Here is a 10,794-nt window from a genome sequence, read left to right on the forward strand (position 1 = left end):
TGCTAGATGCTGAGTAAGACAATGCATGGAGTTAGGGCCTCATTGTCTCTAGGGGGGGCATGGACAAGAAGTCATAAACACTGTCATCAATGAATTTGGAGCAGAATCCAAAAGTATGTTCCTTGAGGAGCAGCAAAGAGATTGAGTTTATCACTGCAGTGCTAGTGAGAAAAGGCAGCAGAAGCTTAAATTACTGAATCTGCTGCTTCTCTTCTCCTGCTCTTAATTGTCCTATTAGGCCTTAACATGGTATGCAACAGTTATTAAAATTAAATGTGAATCTTGTACCCCAACTGGCATGAGGCAACAGTGGGCCCTGTACACTGTCAAACCCAGAGCAGGAACACTACCTCGCATTCTTAAAACTGACATTTGGGGGATGGAGGGAAGAGAAAATAAATAAATAAATGCCATTGAAAACTGTGGCTCACCTCCTATGATCCTGCCTACTCAGGAAACTGAGAGCTGAGATTCCCAGTTCAAAGCCAGCCATGGCAGAAGAGTAATGAGACTCTTATCTCCAATTAAACACCAAAACAGCTGGGAGTAGAACTGTGGATCATGTGGTAGAGCACTGGCCTTGAGCAAAAATTCTCAGGGAGAGCAACCAGGCCATGAGTGTAAGCCCCAGGCCTAACATAAAAACCAAACAACAACAACAAAAACTGGCATTGAAAAAATATATACAAAAATCAGAAAGAAAATTCCATTTATATTCAATTGATGCAATCGGTATTCTATATACTATGTGTATACAATGGAATATTTAATGATAAAAAGAATGAACTAGCCAGGCACAGGTGGCTCATGCTACTCAGGAGGCTGAGATCTGAGAATCATGGCTCAGAGTCAGCCCAGGGAGGACCCATGAGACTATTATCTCCAATGACCTACTCAGAAAAAGTCAGAAGCAGTTCTGTCACTCAAGTGATGGAATACTAGCCTTGAGCACAAAGAGGCTCAAGTATAACACCCAGGCCCTGAGTTCAAGCCCCGGACAAGAAAAAAAAAAAAGAATGAACAACAACAACAAAAAAGAATGAACTACATAAAGATACTGATAGACAATCCAGGCTACATCATAATATGTACACAGTCTCCATATGACTGCAACTGTATGTAATCTAGAAAAGGAAGACCTATAGAGGCAGTAAAAGAGCAGCAGGTGCCAAGAGTTTGTAGACAGGAATAAGTATGTGAAGTCAAATAACTTTCAGGACAATGAAATTATTGTGTATCAACAGATAATGAATGTGTGTCATTTTTACATTTGTCACAAGCTATAAGTATACAATACTTATCCCTAATGTAAACTGTGGACTTTGTGTTACAATGATTTGTTAATTTTGTTCATTGGTTGCAACAAACCTATCCCTACAGTGGAGGATGTTGATTATGTGGTAGTTCAAGTCAGAGAGTAATGTGGGACTCTCTTTGCTTTCTGTCCAATTTTGCTGTGAATTTAGAGCTACTACTTTTTAAAGTCTATATTTGAAAAAGTAATTGTCACACTTAAAAGGTTATTGTACAAAGATAATCAATTTAAGGGTAAAGTCGTGGATTTATTAATTCGATAAGAAAAGGAGAACTACTATTTTCTCAAAAATTTCATCCTTTTATACATTTCCATTTGAGCTACAAAGTTAAGACATTATAATCTCAGAAACTGGCTAAATTTCCCAGCATGTAGGACTGTTCCTTAGGCAAGTTTTAAAATCTTTCATTTTCTGGAAATTAATCCTTCTGCAAACATCACAGAAACTGCTAGCTTAATTACATATTTATATGAAGAAAAGAAGGAAAAGAACACAGATAAACAAGCACACATCATCTTAGAATGCACTTCTTATAAACACAATCGCATTTACTTCTTCATGCAAAATCAAGACTGTAGGGACATTCAGGAGTGAAATTAAATGAGAAATTGATAACAGGCTTGAGTAGCTTATTATTCATGCCAGTCTAGAAAAGCACATTAGACCCAAAGGAAGAAATAATAGTACAGCTGAATGACAGTATACTTATTGTTTATTGCAAGAAAAATAAATTTTAATGCCATAAAACTATGTTTGATGAATGTAGTTTAAGTCAACAAAGATAAATAAAATTACTTTCTATAATCTGACCTTCCTCCATCTATACAGGCCTCTCTGCCAAGATTAACAGAAGCTAAACTGGTTGGATAAACAAAACCCTCTGAAGAGCTGCAGAACCAGACTTGGGCTGAGGTCTCAGGACAAGGAGTTTCCAAACCCACACTGCAGAATTAATCTGGTGACAAAACCATTGCTGCCATGGCTGCCATGTCCATGCCAGGAATTTGACCTTAACTTCCACACTGAAGAGAGAGATTTACTTTGAAGAATTTGGCTTATATGATGGTAAAGCCTTGGCAAATCCAAAAATCTGATGGTGCAGGCCAACAGGGAAGAGGTTCAGTTGGGATCCATAAGCCACCTGTTGGTAAATTTCCCTCTGGGGCTCTGGTGAAGTCAGTTGTTTGTTCCACTTAGGCCTTCAACGGGGGCTGTTGTACAGGTAATCTGCTTTAGTGAAAGTCTACCAATTTAAATGCTAATCTCATCCAAAAACACCCTCACAGAAACATCCAGAATCATGTTTATCTAAATATCTAGATATTGTGATCCAGCCAAGTTGACGCATAAAATTAACTGCCCCTTCTTTCCAGTCTTGTTCTGTTGCCAGCTTTGGAAGTCAACCTTTGGCAAAATTATGTCTGACTGATAGGGTGAATTAGTGAGAGAGGCAGAATAGAGATGGCAATTTGGGTGAATAAAGAGAGAAAGTTAATTGTTGGACTATTCACTGTATGCTTTAAGAGTGGTAAGGCACCAAGGACTGGCAACTGGAACTCATTGATCTATCTAGATTTAAGAGGCCACAGGAAGGAACTATCCATGGCACCTTGTGAGAGTTTGCCTTCATAAGCTGTGGGCTGGCCTACACTTGCTGAGCTAGGGGATTAAAGTCCCCAGCATTCTTTTCTCCTCACCAATCTCCTGCATTGCCTCCCATTGGCTAAACCCAAACAGAAGCCATAGGGAAGAAAGTCTTGATGACAGAATCATTCCAGGTCATTCTCCTGAGAATAAAGAAGGTAGAAAAAGGATAGATAGTGGATCTAGAAGAAACCTATCATGGTACTGAGCACTGGTTCTAAGAGAGCCCAGGAAAGTGAGCTCTGCCCTCTGCCTTGAGGATGAAGGGCTAAAAATGAAGAAACTTGAACGATGTTCTAGTGATGCTGAGTGCTACAGACAGGATAATTGTCCTCTTTAAATTCCATCCATTGAACACATGCCCCCAAATTGTATACATCTTCAAGCAGGAGCCACTGAAGAGCTGAAAACAAGAATATCACCTTCACCTCTTTGCCCCTTCTGGAACTTCCTTTTTTTTATTGTGAAAATACCATACAGAAGGGTTACAATTACATGGGCAAGATAATGAGTACATTTCTTATCAAGTATTGTTGCCTCCTCCTTTGTTTCCCCTTCCCATTCCTTCCCATCCTCCCCCCAACCCCCCTACTCCCCCCCACCAAAGTTGTAAAGTTCGTTTTTTGACATAACAATTTGTACATCTCATTGTTGCAATGGGTCCACCTGTATCCCTATTTAAACAATTTGTTTTTGCCCTCCCCCTCCACAAATTATACCAACATCAAATACAGTGAAAGCAGGGGTTATACCATGGGAGAGGGACATAAAAATAAATAAATATGTTAGAATATTTTTGCATGAAAGCAAAAACATTTGAATACTTACCTTGGGGTTCATTTCACCTAACATCAACTTACCTGACCTCTTCTGCTTGACTCAGACATATACTAGTTATGGCAAATAAGGGAAACCATGGGACCCATGTTTCTTTGTGCCTGGCTTACTTCACAATATAATTTTTTCCAAGTTTTTCCATTTCCTAACAAATGGGGCAAAGTCATTCTTTCCGATGGAAGCATAGAATTCCATTGTGTATATATACCACATTTTCTTGATCCATTCATCTACTGAGGGGCATCTGGGTTGGTTCCATATCTTAGCTATGGTAAGTAAATAAAGCTGAAATAAACATAGTTGTGCTGGTAGCTTTCATATGGTCTTGTTTGTGATCCTTTGGGTAAATGCCCAAAAGTGGAATTGCTGGGTCATAGGGGAGCTCTATGCGGAGTCTTCTGAGGAACCTCCATACTACTTTCCAAGTGGTTGAACAAGTTTACACTCCCACCAAAAATGCAGTAGGGTTCCCTTCTGGCCACATTCCCTCCAGCATCTGTTGTTATTAGAATTCTTGATTATAGCCATTCTAACTGGGGTGAGGTGGTATCTCAATGTTGTTTTGATTTGCATTTCTTTTATGGCTAGGGAGGTTGAACATTTCTTCATGTCTCTATTGGCCATCCTTCTTTCCTCTTCAGAGAAGTTTCTCTTTAAGTCTTTAGCCCACTTAGCTATTGGGCAGTTGTTTCTTTGAAAATTTGTTGTTGGGGGATTTAATTTTTTGAGTTCCACGTATATTTTAGATATGAGACCCTTGTCTGTTGTATGGCTAGTGAAGATCTTCTCCCAGTCCATGGGCTTTCTATTGATCTTACTAGCTATGTCCTTTGCCATGCAGAAGCTTTGCAATTTCATGCAATCCCATTTGTCCAACCTTTCTTTGATTTGTTGTGTTTCTGGGTCTCTATTAAGAAAAGTTCAGCTTGTGCCAAGGGGACCTAGGGTTTCTCCTATTCCATCCTGTAATGTTTTCAGAGTGTCTGCTTTGACTCCGAGGTCTTTGATCCATTTGGAGTTGATTCTGGTGCAGGCTGATATATAAGGATTTAGCTTTAGTTTTCTACAAGTAGTTAACCAATTTTCTGTCACTTCCTTTGTCTACAACTCTGAACATCTTTTTCCTTGAAAGAAACTAGATATTTCCTAATTTTATATGAGAAAAAGAAACAACAAACAAATGAATATGCTCACACAAAGTTAAACCTTTATTTCAGCAAGGACACAGTGAGGATACATTTTAGTACCCACATCTCCAATTCAATCTTGCAAAAACCCAAGGATGTTGACCTGAATTGATGATGGATCTGCAATGGCGGAGCACCAGTCTTCTGCTCACCTTTTGGCAGCTGGATGATGAGATGTCCATCTATGGTTTTGGTGAAATTGAAAAGGACAGTGTTCTTCCTCAAGATGCTTTCTAAAAATCCCACCCATATAGCCCTGTGCAAATATAATTTTGCAATTCAGAACTTTTACTCACATGCCATTCTTGTAAAAATTAACTGAGATTAGAAAGTGGAACCAGTAACCCAGGGATCAGATTTTCCCTACAAAATGTGTGTTGTTGAGACTGACTGGTGTTATTAACTGATATTTCCCTAAATAATATTAGTTACCAATGCTTAAAAATCAGAGGATTTAAAAGCAAACTCAAGACTACTGGCTTCTCTCCAAAACTAGGACATTCTGGGAATATTGGGTCTGGGTTCCAGTATGGCAGTACCCAATGGGAATTGAGAATACCTGACTCATATATATATAATATTCAGCAAAAGTTTCAATTTATTAGGCTCTTTTTTGGGAGGGAGGGAGCAGCCATGAGGCTTGAACTCAGGGTCTGGGCACTGTCCCTGAGCTCCTTTTTGTTCAAGGCTAATACTCTACCACTTTGCACCACTTCTTGTTTTCTAGTGGTTGATTGGAATAAGAGTTTCATGGACTTTCCTGAACAGACTGGTTTCAAACTGTGATCCTCGGTTCTTAGCCTCCTGAGTAGCTAGGATTACAAGCATGAGCCACAGCACCCAGCTTACTGCACTCTGTTTTAGGTTGTTTTTTTCTTTTATTTATTTATTTTTATTGTAAATGTGATGTACAGAAGGACTACAGTTACATAAGTCAGGTACCGAGTACATTTCTTTTGAGCAATGTCACCCTTCCCTCATTTTCTTCCAGTTTTTCCCTCTGACTCCCCTCTCGTATAAGTTGTATAGTTCATTTCCAACATAGTGTCTAGTGCGTATCACTGCTGAATGAGTTCACCCTTTGTCTCACCATTTCTGGGATTCCCCTTTCTCTCCCCAAATTAAATAAAGTTACAGGACTGGGAAGGTGGCTCAGTGGTAGAGCGCTTGCCTTGCATGCCTGAGGCCCTGAGTTCGATTCCTCAGCACCACATAAGCAAAAAGAAAAAAGCCGGAAATGGTGCTGTAGCTCAAGTGGTAGAGCGCTAGCCTTGAGCTGAAGAGCTGAGGGACAGCACCCAGGCCCAGAGTTCAAGCCCCACGACCGGACCCCAAAAAAATAAACAAACAAACAAATAAATAAATAAATAAAGTTGCATACAAGACAAAATGTATAGAAATCAAATATGGCAACAAAATGGGGAAAATAGAAAAAAAGAGAAAATAAAAGAACCACAAAATTTTTTTTAAATCTCTTTTCCACTTCTTCCAGTTTGTTTTGGTAAGCATGTCATGATCATTTGCACATAGACTCCTTTTGAAAAGACATGTGTTCTCTAGGCCAGTGTATTTGTCCCCTGACACTGACCATGACTGATTGTCATCATACTTGGACTTATGATTTTCTTAGAAAAACACTTCTCATGTGCATACCTCCATTAGTATGTGCAGAAATTAAAAGTAGACTAAGAGAATGATCTATAATCCAGTCTGTAGTCATGAAGACATATTACAACAAGGCATCCTATGAGTTGTTCAAACAGAAAAGATCAAGAGAACCTACAACTGGCTGCAAGCAACAGGGCTGACGGAGGCCATATAACTGTCCTTTCTTTCACTGTAATGACACTAGCCTTGCCTCTTTTGATATCTGGATATGGTATCTGATATCATGACATACCTAAAAATATCACATGAGGACAGAAAAAAGGAATAAACCTGATTTTTGGAAAATCTTGAGCTTTTTCTTCGATTCCTTGCCTTTTCCTCACCTTAAGTAATAAATAATCCTCCCCTCCACTACTGTACCCAGAAAATAAGCTACCAAAATCTCACTATGAACCTCTGTCTTGTAAAGCCTGCATTCCTCTTTGGAATATATACATTTGATCTGTGATTAAAAAAAAAAGTCCATTTAATTCCTTACTTTGTCTCATGTCTGAATTCTCTCTCTGACAGCAACTATAATCTGGATTTACTGAGAAGATTTACTGTCTCTGAGCTCTCCTGGGCTTTATCACACAAAAGCCCTTTGGCCCTTCTGCTTAAAAGCTTCACACATCATTTTCACCCACACTTGACGGGACAATGCAATCACATGGATGACCATGCTAGAGTTCTATAGAGTACCCTTCAATAGGACAGGCACTGCAGGAAGAGTACAGGTATTTTGGACAACAATGAATTTACCACAAAGAGTAATATAGTAACAGTAGCTGGATGTCAGGAGGAATCTAGTCTCCAGAACTGGAAAAAATACAGTTTAGGAATAAAAGTCATATCTATACGTAGTTGATGATCTTCAGGGCAAAAGCTTAATGACAGAGCAGTGGAAGCCAATGGCAACCCCGGAGACATGCCTACCCCTTTCCTCCCGAAGCCGTCTCAGCCACTTCTCTACAAAGCAGACCTTGTTCCAAGGTGAAGTTCTCCTCCCTCTCATCACAGAAAAGTGTCAGAAACAGGTAGCCTGGAAAATTGTTTTAGGAGGTATGAAATAACTTCCTGACTTCATTGATGAGTGGAACTTCTCAAATTAGCTCAGCATTTCGTTATGTAATGCCTGAAATGAAATCTCAACCTACCTAAAATCCCGGGAAACAGTGCTGAGCTAACGAACTCCCTTTCACTCCTCTCCACTTTTCTTCCCACCCTTACTCTAGGGAGAGAATGTGAAAGGAGAGCAGTTAATTTCGTTCGTAGAGTCTCTTTTTTTTTCCAAGAGCAACCATAGATTTATAATCTTCACCATGCAGAAAGAAAAACAATAAACTATGTTTCTCTCGTCACCCCTTAAGAGATAAAGATTGGGCATTGACAACTATGATTACTTCCCACTCAAGTAAAAAAAAAAATCCAGCAGAAATGATAACATACAGATGGCAGGCAGCAGCTGTGTAGTTACTAAAGATCTAGGACAGGAATCGGAGGACATTAAACACACCAATGCCTTGAAAGCAAGAGAGGAAAAAGCAAGAGAGGAAACCTCCCTACCCTGAGAGAGAGAGAGAGAAAAGCACTTACCCTCAATGGAGGAGAAACACCACCCCCCCTCCAGAAGGAATCCTCAGGCTTTCCAAGCAATTAGCCATGTATCTGCAGACTCTCAACTTGCAGTTTATTTTCATTAGTTTGCTTTCAGCCCCAAAGAGACAGAAATTGAAATTCCCCAAGTTATTTCACTATAGAGCACTAAATGTTAATTGCATGAGAAGACATGTTTAAAAATAGAAATACTTTATTACAGATCTGAGATCATTTGCTAAAGATCCAAATGTGGGAGGCCAAATGTGCTTACCCACATTTGAGCTTCTGAACCCACACTTGATGTGGGCCCCTAAATTTCTAATCCCAGCAAGTACTGAGCAAGCATCCATGAACTGTAGAATGCCTATAGAAGCAGCGTTTACTTTCTTCCCAGGGAGTGAAAGGCTTGCCTCATCTCTACATTGAGCAATGTATACAGGACAGACTGGCCAAGTAAATAATTTCCAAGGGTTAGGCATTGGCAGCTCACACCAGTAACCCTAGTTACTGAGGAGGCTGAGATTTGAGGATTGTAGTTCAAAACCAGCCCAGGCAGAAAAGTCCTTGACACTCATATCAATTAACTACCCAAAAAAGCCAGAAGTGGAGCTGTGGCTCAAGTGATAGAATTCTAGCCTTGAGGGGGTGAGGGGGAAGCCATTATAGAAAAGTCCAGAGATAAAACAAGAAAATTTCTCAAATCCAGGCTTACTGAGTGTAAAAGCTGTCACCTTCCAGGATATAAGTGTCACAATCAGAAAAGAAAGAATGCTTGGGAAATATTGGTATGCTCCTGGCTGAGCAGTAAGGTACTAGGTCAATTGTTGAGATATGGATGTGAATAATTTAAAGAATTCCTATCCCTCATGAAGCTCATGGTCTATGAGGAAAGATACGCAAATACCTAGCAATGATGAACATTGTGTAAGATACCAAAAGGGGTAGATAACAAAGGAATTTAATTTGATGGAATCATTCAAGGTTTCCTTGAAGAAAAAGCTTAGAAGCTGAGATATAAAAAAATTGTGGTCTAGCCAGTTGCTGGTGGCTCACACGTGTAATCCTAGTTACTCAGGAGGCTAAGAGCTTAGGATCACAATGCAAAGTCAACCCAGGCAGACAAATCCAAAAAACATTTATCTCCGGTTAACCAACAAAAAGCCAGAAACAGAGGTGTGGCTCAAATGGTAGAGCTGCAACTTTGAGGGGAAAAAAAGCCGAGTGAGAGCGAGATCCTGAGTTCAAACTCCAGTACTGGTGCTCATGTGCACAGGCATGCACACACACACACACACACACACACACACGTATGTGCACAAGATGTGGTCTATTAATAAGAATTCATTGCAGCTGACGTCTCTGAGTTGTCAGCTCCCACCTATTCATCCTTCCATCCAATGAGCTCCTATCTGGCAGGACACACCACAGTCACCAAAATTTCAGAAGCAAACCACCCACCTCATTTCATTAGAAAGTCAATAAGACAAGTAAGTAAAGAAGTACATGAAGGACTACTTTCAAGTCAAGGAAGTTTAAATGAGAAAGCCCAGGTTACTAAAGGATTTATTATAGAAATGAGTAAATTTGGAGTCTATTTTTAAAAAAAAAAGGTGGTTACGAACACCTCCCCAAATCATAATAAAAGCTATACCTTTCCACAAATAGTGCTTCCTTTTTTGGAAACAGGCTTTAAAAAGATAAGGTTAGAAAGCACAGTGTTAAAAGCTAAACAAGAAGGAACTTGTCAATCTTTTGATAAATGTATCTGAAAACTCTCCTTCTAGTTTGGTGGGAATAAAAGAATAACAGCAGGCATTATCACAGTCAAAATTACTCTTAAGTTTAAAGATAAATGTGCATTGCTTTTCTCAAATGTCATGCTTTAGTCAGAACTGAAGTAGCTGATCGCACATTTTTCATAACAGCAATGATCAGCTACCCAGTCTAACCAGAAATAGTGTAGCTATCTACCAGATGCAGAGAGTTTGATCTGAATAAGAAGGCTGGACATGAAACCCTCATAGCAAATTGATTACAAACAGGGAATTACAATATATTTATGGTATGTCTTTTAAGATGTGTGATCATAACATAAAAATGTTCTTTGATGTAATTTTCATAATTAAGATACCAGTTTCTTCTAGAAGTTATTTTAGCCACATGCAATATTTTATTCATCAGTTACATAAGGAGAACATGGAATAGAAAAGAAGGCTGTATGAAACCCTAACCCAGCCGGGCACCAGTAGCTCACACCTGTAATCCTAGCTGTTCAGAAGGCTGAGATATAAGGATCTGGCCAGCCCAGCCAGAAAAGTCCCCATGAGACTCTTATCTCCAATTAACCTCTCAAAAACCAGAAGTGGTGCTGTGGCTCAAGTGGTAGAGCACTAGCCTTGAGCCCAAAGAGGCTCAGACACAGTGCCCAGCCCCTGAGTTCAAGCCCCACAACAGACAGAAAGAAAGGAAGGAAAGAAGGAAGGAAGGAAGGAAGGAAAGAAGGAAGGAAGGAAGGAAGGAAGGAAGGAAGGAAGGAAGGAAGGGAGGGAGGAAGACAGGGAGGG

The sequence above is a fragment of the Dipodomys ordii genome, unplaced genomic scaffold (genome assembly GCF_000151885.1).
Source record: "Dipodomys ordii isolate 6190 unplaced genomic scaffold, Dord_2.0 Scaffold110, whole genome shotgun sequence".
NCBI classification, from domain to species: domain Eukaryota; kingdom Metazoa; phylum Chordata; class Mammalia; order Rodentia; family Heteromyidae; genus Dipodomys; species Dipodomys ordii.